Source organism: Etheostoma spectabile, chromosome 21 (genome assembly GCF_008692095.1).
Source record: "Etheostoma spectabile isolate EspeVRDwgs_2016 chromosome 21, UIUC_Espe_1.0, whole genome shotgun sequence".
NCBI lineage: Eukaryota > Metazoa > Chordata > Actinopteri > Perciformes > Percidae > Etheostoma > Etheostoma spectabile.
The window spans coordinates 11689613-11700447 of record NC_045753.1 but is presented as its reverse complement, the minus strand read 5'-3'; the positions used below and the strand labels follow the sequence as shown (position 1 = coordinate 11700447).

Below are 10835 nucleotides of genomic sequence, written 5' to 3'. Positions count from 1 at the left end.
GTGTGTGTGTGTGTGTGTGTGTGTGTGTGTGTGTGTGTGTGTGTGCCACACATGTTCAGGGAGAGTGAGCATTCAAAGGTTGTTGTTTTTTTAAGTTTGAATGGAAGGATAGTTTTTTTTCCTTCACCCACTGACACCCAGATGACTTTTTGTTGGATCTTTTACACAAGTCATGATATATCTTACTTTCAGTGCTGCGAGCAGCAGAGTCCTGACAGATCTCGTGAGTCGGTACCTGCAGTGGGGGTTCCCTGTCGACCCACCTCAGGCAGGGCCCAGGATCGCCGTGGCAGCAGGGTAGAACAGCGACTGGGCCTGTTTACTCAGCTGTGGGGCTCCCCAGGTCTAGGGGAAAGAGAGGATGTGTTCAGGGTCTCATTAATCATGGCTGCTTCGGAAGAGATAAACAGGCAAGGCCCAGCAGGGATGCTGCAGCTCCTGCCACTGATGGGGGGAAGGGACAGAGGAGTGGGGGACGGTGTGGAAGGATAGTAGGAGGTGTGGTGGGGTAGGTGGAAGGCCAGAAGGGGTGTGGATGGGGAGAGGAGACGGTGGACTTGCACACCAGGGGATACACCATAACACTTGTGCTTTGGTTCCACATCTGCATGACTGCACAGGCTTGTAAATCTACATTCTTTGTCTGGCCGGATGCAAACAGAACGGCCGATGTGAGTGCATGAACCCACAGCCATTTCTTCAGTGTGCATTTTTAAAAGGTGTGTGTACAGTACATCCAGCCTGGTGTCAAAGAATTACGGGAAATGATCAGAAACTGTTACCAGTGAAAATTCTGTGTGGCCACCACGGGAAACAATGCCAAAGTAAAGTCAAGGAGAAGATGACGTAGCATTAGGAGAGACAATGGTAGCGAGTAGTATGAAAGCCCAAAAATCTGTTTTGGGAGGTTGGTTGGGATGGTGGATGGGTCAAACAACACAGGACTTTCATCCAGGAGACCGGAGATCGTGTCCTGCGTGTCACTATTCCTAAACCCAACCGTCCCGTTCTTCTTTTCCTAAACCCAACCTGTTGTTGTTGTACCGCCCACCCACAACCTTTTCCTTAACTTAAGGGGCCGTGGTCATTTCACACATTTTAAAATACCATACCTGAAATGTTTTTTCAGTGAGATGTGTTAATTAGAAATATTTCAGGCCTAATTCATGTACATTCACATAAATGCATGCAATAACAACTGCAACGTCCTGGTCTGATTACAGCTGAGGGCCTTTAATGTCATCCCCTTCTCTCTCTCTCTCTCTCTCTCTCTCTCTCACTCGATCCTAATGTTTCCTGTCTGTCTCCACACTCTACACACTTGAATAGATATATTAATAAAAAAAATCTACAATCTGGGCTAGTATTTATGTAGCTGTAAAAGCCAAATGCCCCTTCAGCAACTTTTGATTCGGCCCTCGGAACAACCAGACGCCCTGACGTTGATCACCTGCAGTAATAGGTTCATATGTGATAAGCAGGTCAGCGACGTACGAGGGGCACGGCCGTGTAAGGATGTCTGTTAAGCCTTTTCAAAGATAAACTTTGCTAATCCAAGCTGAGACTAACTGGATACCCGACCTGTCAAAATATCCTTCTTGTTAAAACTGCAGTTTTTTTGAATTAGCTCTCTTTAGATAGACCAATGAGATGCAGTCCAAACCACTAAAGATAAATACATGTACATATTTATCCCCCTTTACTTGAGGCAAACCTTTTTGTAAACTAATGCCAATAATACGATACCTGGTTTTTGGTACCAAAATCATGACTTTTAATACATAAAAGTATACTTTGTAATTGACACTCAATAGTTTTGTGAGAGCATTACATTTAGACTTTGACCATTATGGATCAACATTTTTTAAGTGTCACACTAACGTAATTTTTGCATCACTTAAATGGGGAGCATTGCCTTGTGGGATTGTCAGAAGTGAGTTCTGTACATGTCGTGGCCACTACTTTTCAGACTTACATAAATAAAAGAGTGGAAGCTAAGCATAATCCAAGATATTAAGACTGCTGGTGGGTGGGTGTCCGTACTTCTCCACCACTGATGTAGAAAGAGTAGAAAAGAATGGAGACCTTTTAATGCTGCTGCAGTGTTTGTTAATGTGCATGTTGCTGCAAATATGGGTACGGATTCAATCATTTTAAACTTTATTTTTACTATGATTCAGTGGGTTTTATTTTCCACCGTATGCATTATATTAATCTATTTAATCTTATTTGTATCTTATTTGTATTTACATGGCATTTTATGTAAATTTTAACTCATTGTAAAGTACGTTGGGCTGCATTTCTTGTATGAAAGGTGCTATGCAAATCAAGTTTATCATTATTACATAGTAAATAGGTGGCGATTGCAGACCAGATATTCAATTTCATTTTCGGTTTGGTTTCTAATACTCCGACCAGTACATAGCCTACATATTATTGTGTATTCATAGATTCTGCTTAGCAATGATTATCACGCATTTAGTCTGATGCATGAACTTCACTTACCACAAACATTGAGCTCATTTGGTCTAAAACTCTCCAGTGTTCCCTGTTAACTTGAATCTGTTTGAATCCCACCAGATGTTTTCTCAACTAAAATTTATTTATAAAGCCCATTGCATACAGTCATGCAGGATATCGTTGCTTCACAGAGCGAGATTAAAACAGCACAGACAAAAACAGACAACAATAAATAGAAGTTTGCAAGACTAAAAATGTAAATGTTGAAAATAAATCATACTCAATATAAGGTATGTAGGAGGCATGAAAACCAAGGATGACGTTGAATTTATTGAAAGCTTAGCCCCTTGAAACGTAGCATCTTATTTCCAAGTGGGTCCTATAAACACAAATGCAAAATTATAAAAACAAAATCAAACGGAACAGAGCTTCATAACAAACATTCACTACAAATACATCGATAGAGACAGCTTGCTTACCCTCTCACCCACATCCCCAGCTGTTATACAAGAAAATTGGATTCAGTGACCCAGATAATAAATCAATTACATCGGATTAAAGAGCAATAGAAGCAGTTTTTCTTCAGCACAAATAAACAAAAGATTGTAAGTACACACAAACTAAAAACATAATCAGTTTTTTTTGGGGTTTTTTTGAAAATATAATTTTCAACAGCCTTCTTTTAAAAAATGTCCACAGAAGTGGAGTGGAGTCCCTTAGATCTTCTGCAGACGGTTCCCGAGCCTGAAGGGCCACAGTGGCTTTCCTCGTCTGTATCCCTTTCATTCTTCATACTCACTTTCTCATTAAAAGTAAAGAATGCTTGAGAGACTTGCATTCGACTGTAAGAAAAGGACGTTGAGAAATAGTGTTTCTGTCAATCTGTCACGGGGACGAGACACCGGGTCACAGCGCTGCGTTATTCTACACCCACACACACTGAGAAGGAAAAGAAAGAGCACCGTGGTGAAACCTGCTCCGAGAAAAGTTCACCAATTATTACCTGCTTCTTCTCTCCCCGGCCTGCTTCCTCCCAGACCTCTCTCTAACAACCTCTGTGTGTCAGAGCAGGCAAGATTTCACTCATCTCCTGCACCATATTTCATCAGTCTGCCGGGGGGGGAAAAAATGTCTGAGAGAGGACCAATCAGTTTGAAAGACCTGACAAATGCAATAAGCCAAAGGTTTATTTCACTGCTCCCTCTAAATGGGTTTTAAGATATTGTATTACTCTGTTTATGTAAGACTATTTCTTAATTATAGTGTGCGTGCGTGTGTGTGTGTATGTGTGTGTGTGTGTGTGTGTGTGTGTGTGTGTGTGTGTGTGTGTGTGTGTGTGTGTGTGTGTGTGTGTGTGTGTGTGTGTGTGTGTGTGTGTGTGTGTGTGTGTTTATGTGTGTCTGTCTGCGCCTGTGTGCACGTGTCCTCGTGTTGTACACTAATTGGTCTTGATAGGCTCGGAAAAGTGACATCATTACCAGATTGTCTGGATTTCCCCCAGAGGTCAAACAAGTGGGCGAGATTGAAATACGGCTCCTCGATGCGGTGAAGGAAACAGATCCATGGAGCAGAGATATATTCTCTCCACTGCCTCCGTGATAACTCCATCACTGGTGAGTGCAACTGACACCGCGCAGGACGTGGGGGCAATATTCATGCAGTTGTTTTAATCTTGAACCTCTACAGAGTAGTTTAATGGAGTTTTTTTTTTTTTTTTGCAATATCTTCAAAATAAAAGTGTTATCTAAAACATCTGAAAGACGTAGAAGAAATAGAGAGGGGCAGCAAACCCATCTACGCAACCTCCACTTCTATTTGATCTGTTGCTCTGAGCTAAAAGTTAGGACATCATCTTGACATGATGTCATAACAGGATATTATATATTATATAAATGGATAAAAGCACCCAGAAAAGAAGTGTACTACATAGTGCTGCAGAGATTTCAGCATTATAGTGGAGGATGGTGATTATTTAGGACTTATTGTAAGCAAAAATAAGAATACAAGATAAATCCCTGTTGCCAATAGTTGCCAAAGTCCTCACTGAGACCAGGAAAGGGCATTTGTGTGATTTTAAAATACTCCTTTTGGTTCATAAAGCGCGTCAGGTTTCTGATCTGCTGCTCTGTTGTGCACCGTCCTGCCCACAGTCACAACTGAAGAAGCAGCATTTGGTCTTCATGCACCACGTATCTAAAACAACCTCCCAGACAACGTTACGTCTGCTCCATCTCTCACTTCTTTTAACTAAAGACTGAAGACTTTTTTCTTTGATCACTGCTTTTGATCAACTTGAATTTGGGATTATTTATTCACGTCAGGTCTTTCAAACTGATTGGTCCTCTGTCAGGTATTTTCCCCCCCCCAAACTGATGAATTATTGTGCAGGAGATGAGCGAAATCTTGCCTGCTCTGACACACAGAGGCCGTTAGAGAGTCTTATTCTTCCCTTTGATTTGACTCTTCTCTTCCATCCTGTTTCTTTTGTATCTTGTCTTAATGCCGTTTATGTCTCCTGTAAAGGACGTTGAGATGCCTTGTTGTTGATATACATAAATCAACTTGCTTTGCTTATATATCTAAGAACAGAGATTTTACATCAGACCATGTCCTTCAATCGCATAAATAAGGTATGTGAAGAAAACAGATTGGAATTAGTATTATCCATGTTCTCTTTTATATATTATAATATTCTCTCTTGTTTTTTAAAGGTTTTTCCCCTGAAGACTAAACAGCCAAACATAGAGAAGTTAACATCTTGAGACCTAATGATACAGAACTATTACCCTAATGCCTTCGAACTAATGGCTGAAGCAATGAAGCAAATTACACTGCCAACTCTGCCAAAATAAGAGGAGGAAAAAAGGAACAGGAAAATAATTGTTTGGTCATTGAGTGACATTCAGTTCGTGACTTTGGGCTGGAGGCATCAAATCCCTTTCAAGTGGGGAATCTGCACACAATAAACCCACCATTAATGTTTTATACTCACTAAAAAATCCCTGGGCAAGAACTATGGGTGTTATAAGCTTAAATATAAAACTAACACACCACAGTTTTTTGCTGATTGTTGATTATAGTAATAATAATAATACTGTATCCTTTATTAGTCCCACAAGGATAAATTACAATTTACACTCTGTAGTCATTACACACAGGCCTGAATTACACACACATGCTCCGTACCTATACATGCACTAAATGGAGAGATGTCAGTGTAATGAGGGCTGTCAATGGAAAAGCGCCCCCAACAGTTGGGGGTTCGGTGCCTTGCTCAAGAGCAACTTGGCAGTGCCCAGGAGTCCACCACCATACTTTGGTCAGTATGTGGACTTGAACACGTACTTCCAGTTCTCAACCCAACTCCCTGCTGACTGGGCTACTGCCACCCCAGCCCATGTTTGCATGCTTTGCAATCTTTTTTAGGGTGACATGTGAGCAAATTGTGTGTAACACTTTATTATTGGGCTTAATAACCAGATTTTAGTTGTACAGCAATATATTAACCTGAACTGAATTGACCTGAACTAGGTCTTGGACCTAGGACCAGGACCAGGACCTGGATTGCTGTTTTTCCACACTTTCTTCTTGTTTTATTTGTTAGTGTGGTGTTTTAACCCTGGTTGCACATTTTTAAACTGATTATGAATAACCCCATTTTGAATCAGTCAATAAAAACATTTAACTCTATTATGCTTCTCGCTTTTCTTTTTTTTTTCCTTAAATGTTTGACGCCGCCCACAAACAAATCTGTGATGTTGAATTGTAATCTTTTAAATGGTTTATTCTCATCCCTCTGCGCTACTAGACTGGTGGCTTCAGAGCTGACTTGAAGAATATAATAGTTGGTGATTGTTGCCACCTAATGGTAAGTTACCGCACTCTGCACTTCACATGACCAAGTGGACGCACATGCCACATGTTCTGGGAACAATCTGGGGTTTAATTGTTGAAATATATTTTGTACATTGAACTTCTACTCCACTACATTTCAGAGAGAAACCTATTACTTCACCCCAAATATTTAACAGCTATAATTATTGGTTACTTTGAATTGTACATAGGATTAAATTATATAATGTAAAAAAACATAAGATTAAAAAAAAAAATCTGCTTAGTTCTTGTGTGAAGAATCATCCCCATGTGACAGAAAGACAGACAGAAAAAAATAATTTAAAGGTTAAGAAAGTTTTTATTTTAACTAATTTGTTTTCGTGAAAGCATTGCCAGCTTTGTAGTTACACTCAACAAACTTAAATCTGGATTGTTGAGTGTTTATATGGATATCCTTTATGTTGGTTGTTAGTTGTAAGTTTAGCTAGTTCATGGCAACAACAGTCTGGGTTAGATGTAACACAAGTCTGGGTTACAACATGTTACAACTTCCCTTAAGCAGAATTTTGGTTGTATTTACTTTCCTTTAAATTTCAGGCTTGGAAAAAAAGACGGGCCGAGACATGCCTCTCAACATATATACACACATATATTATATTTAAAAGTAATTCAAATGTTGAATGAAAGTTTCAATTTCAAGTTTTTGTCATAACACTAATGCCATGATGTTACATTTCACCCCAGTGTATACCATAATGTTAAATGTCACCACAGGATGATAAGGCAAGGCAGTTTTAGTTACATAGCACATTTCAGCAACAGTCAAAAAGAAAGGTCTTCAGCCTTGATTTAAAAGAGCTGAGAGTAGGTGCTGACCTACAGTTTTCCAGAAATTTGTTCTGGATATATGGAGCATAGAGACTGAATGCTACTTCCCTCTTTTTGGTTCTGATTCTGGGGATGGTAAGCCACCCTGTCCCAGATGATCTGAGGGGTCTGGGTGGGTCATAGTTCGCAAGCACATCCAAAAGGCATTTTGGCCTTAAACCGTTTAAACCAGCAGAAGTATTTTGAAATCTCTTCTTTGAGGCACAGGAAGTCAATGTAAAACAGAACTGGAGTGATGTGATCCACTTTCTTGTGTCATAACTGAAGATAATTACCTCTTCTGAAGAGTCCATCATGGTTTTTTTTAAACCTACGTGGCTACTAGCAACTGCGTGGGGGCGGGGTGCGCTATCACATAAGTCTTGTATCATGTGGACACACAGACAGTTTTGTCATTACTTTGAATTTCCTCATGGGGGAGACAGAAACTACACACTATAGCTTTAAAAGAGCTCACTCCAAAATGTAAAAATGTTACAACTATCCTTGATCTCCCCTATGTGCAATAAAAAGGCAAATAAAGGATAGTGTCATGATCTGATAAAATGGATTTAAAAGTTTTCTCCTCATCCAATCCATTTACTGGAATGACAAATTCAATGACAACAATGTAAACAGTTGTCTTTAAGTTGCCTTTATGTCAGTTCCTCCAGCCTGAACAGTTCTTTTTTTTTGGCTCTTTTCTTTTCTCTGCCAGTGGCAATAACACTAAAGAGCGTTGTTTGTTTTTCTGCACAGTCAGTCACAGAAGTGCAAACACAACTACACGCCGGCAAACAGCGGCACACGAGTAGGAACAACTGCACCTGTGACTCACTCTGTGACAGATATATATGAGAGTATGCTGTTTCCCGGTGAAGCTGCAAAAGGTGTGAATGTTCCTGGGCACAAAAGAAATATTTCTTTTGATATTTAAAAGTTTCCAAGGGATTGACAATTGACCTTTGATCCAAATGAAAAAACATTGCATCATTATCCATCTCCAGGCCAGTGGCGATATTGTGCTCTACCATGAGTGACCTCATGGTGGTGTCTGTGACTACAATATTACCACTGACAGATCAGGTCTTTAACCCCCCCCCCCCCCCCCTTTGCTGTCAGTGATCATTACTGAGGGGAAGAAATAACCACAATAAAACATCATAGAGGGGCTGGATACAAAGTTTTCCTCATTCATGACCAGTGTGACTGATTAGGTCAGACCAGTCACGCAATTGCCACCAACCACCCTCCAAAATATTTACTCAAACCAAACACAGCAGAATTTTATCTCACACACACACACACACACACACACACACACACACACACACACACACACACTGTGTGTTGCCTGAGGACGTCACCCTGAACCTTATCGGCCTCTCCCAGTCCATCACCTCGGCCATCTGCTCCCACTTACATCCAGCCAGCTCAGGTAGATGCCCGGTCAGAGAGTGGATGGAAGCAATAACACTGTTTTATCCTCATGTTTTCCACGTCTCTTTTCCTTTGACACACTCTCCTGTGTTGTGAGCTGGGCAATAGAAACTAAAAACTAACACAGATGAACAAAATGAAAACAAGACTACACCAGTGATAGTATTAAGATCTTTTACTTAAGCCAAATTACCAATACCACACTGTAAAAACATTGTTACAAATATAAGTCCTGCAATGAAAAAGTTACTTTAGTAAAAGTATGTAAGTATCATCAGGATAATGTACTTAAAGTATTAAAAGTAAAAATACTCAATGCCCGTAATGTCCCTAATACTCTATCTGAAGTCTCTTTTATACAGACCTTAGTGGTCCCTAGTACAGTATCTGAAGTCTCTTTTATATAGACCTTAGTGGTCCCTAATACTGTATCTGAAGTCTCTTTTATATAGACCTTAGTGGTCCCCTAATACGTATCTAAAGTCTCTTTACAAAAATCAGCCTTGGTGCAGAATTACAGCCACTAGAGCCAGTCCCACAATGAGCTTTCCTTAGAAGTGCCATTTCTGAGTCTGTACTTTTGAGGTGGGGGGGGGGGGGGTGTGGCCTTGACCAACTGCCACTTTGCTTGTTTGAAAGCCATGATGTCTCTCTTTCATGGGTGGGCCAAATTGTCTGGCCGGGCAAAGCAGAGAAAGGGGAGGTTAAATTGCCCTTTATGAGGTCACAAGCGGCAAGATTCCAGATCAGCCCATCTGAGCTTTCATTTTCTCAAAGGTAGAGCAGGACACCCGGGGCTTGGTTCATACTACCTTCTAGCCACTGGGGGACCACAGAAAGGGGGAACTCGTATTAATGTTAAAAAACTCCAACAGTGAAATTTTCATGCCATGGGACCTTTAAAATAAAACATATTTTATAAACAACGTGTTTTGTGTGCAAAAGTCTTCATTTGTAAAGTAACTAGTAGCTAAAGCTGTAAGATGAATGTAAGGAGTAAAAAGTACTATGTTTCTCTGTAAAGGTAGTGGAGTAGGAGTAGGAAGTGACATGAAAAGAAAAGACTCAAGTACAAGTACCTCAAATTTGTACTTAAGTACAGTACGTAAGCAAATGTACTTAGTTACATTTCACCACTGGACTACACATGTCCACGGAGTGTATTTTATGAATGAATCTTATAACAATAAAATTAGGACAAGATCTGCATTAAGAAAAGCTTTGTCGGGAAGAGTTCCAATTTTTGGAAACACGCTTACTTACTTAGAGTTTGATCAGATGGATCACTCCCATGTCTGTCAGTAGCTTAGCTTAGCATAAAACCGTCTTGTTGTCACAGTCAACAGTCCAGCACAAAACTCTTGGTAAAACAAAAACTAGCTCTTTTTACTCTCACGGTTTTGTCCATGATAAACAAAGAAGACAGATAATTTGATTATTTTGCAAATTGTTCTTAGACTGTACAACAGTTTGAATGAAATCTTACCTTGCAAAATATTTTTCCAAAGACGTCCGGCAACATCCACAATCAGTGAGCCAGTCAGGCAACAAAAATACTTGGTTTGGTTTTGGAAAAGATCATGGGTTGAAATCAGTAATATTATTATAAAGGTCTGGTCAAGAAAGCAAAGAAGCATTTTTTCTCAAAATGTTAAACTATTTCTTTACTGTGACAATTACAAGATATTAATACATGTTAAAACATGGTGTTACAGTGACAAGAGAACAGAAGAGGTCTCCAGTCGGTGGACTCACTCAGAAGGGTCAGTTACACAGCAATAGATAACATTAGCCACCATTAGCCATGGCCATGCCAGACCAAATGAGACCCTATCAGCAAAAATCGCTGGGTGTATTAAATTGAGGAAGGATGCATTTTATTGCTTATCATTTCAACTTTTCATTTCTAAGGAGAAGAATGTGCCATTTCTGGTCTTAACCCTTGTACGGTATTCGGGTCAAATTGACCCGTTTCAAATTTTTACAAGAAGACAAACGGTACAAGTTCCATTTTTTCTACCTAAAAATCAAGGGCCGTACCTTATTTTCTTTGATTAACATGTATTCCTGACCCAATTCAGAAAATTATTCTGATATGACCACTTGTGTTTTTTTCCATAGTGGATTTTTAACATGAATTATAACATTATGACAAAAACCCCACCTCCATTTTTAATTGTGTTCTAGTAGGGACTGATTGCATTCCATAAACATATATGTTATCACAATTGTTT

At 39.8% G+C, this 10835-nt stretch overlaps 1 long non-coding RNA gene across 1 annotated transcript in view; it reads left to right on the top strand.

Annotated features, from left to right (window-relative positions):
• The window catches only part of LOC116671378 (uncharacterized), a 9743-nt gene extending 5428 nt beyond the window's left edge, over nucleotides 1-4315 (top strand). The window contains exon 3 of the long non-coding RNA XR_004327254.1: nucleotides 4305-4315. This is a non-coding gene — a long non-coding RNA (uncharacterized LOC116671378). The remainder of the gene's footprint in view (nucleotides 1-4304) is intronic.
• Nucleotides 4316-10835: the final 6520 nt, after the last annotated feature.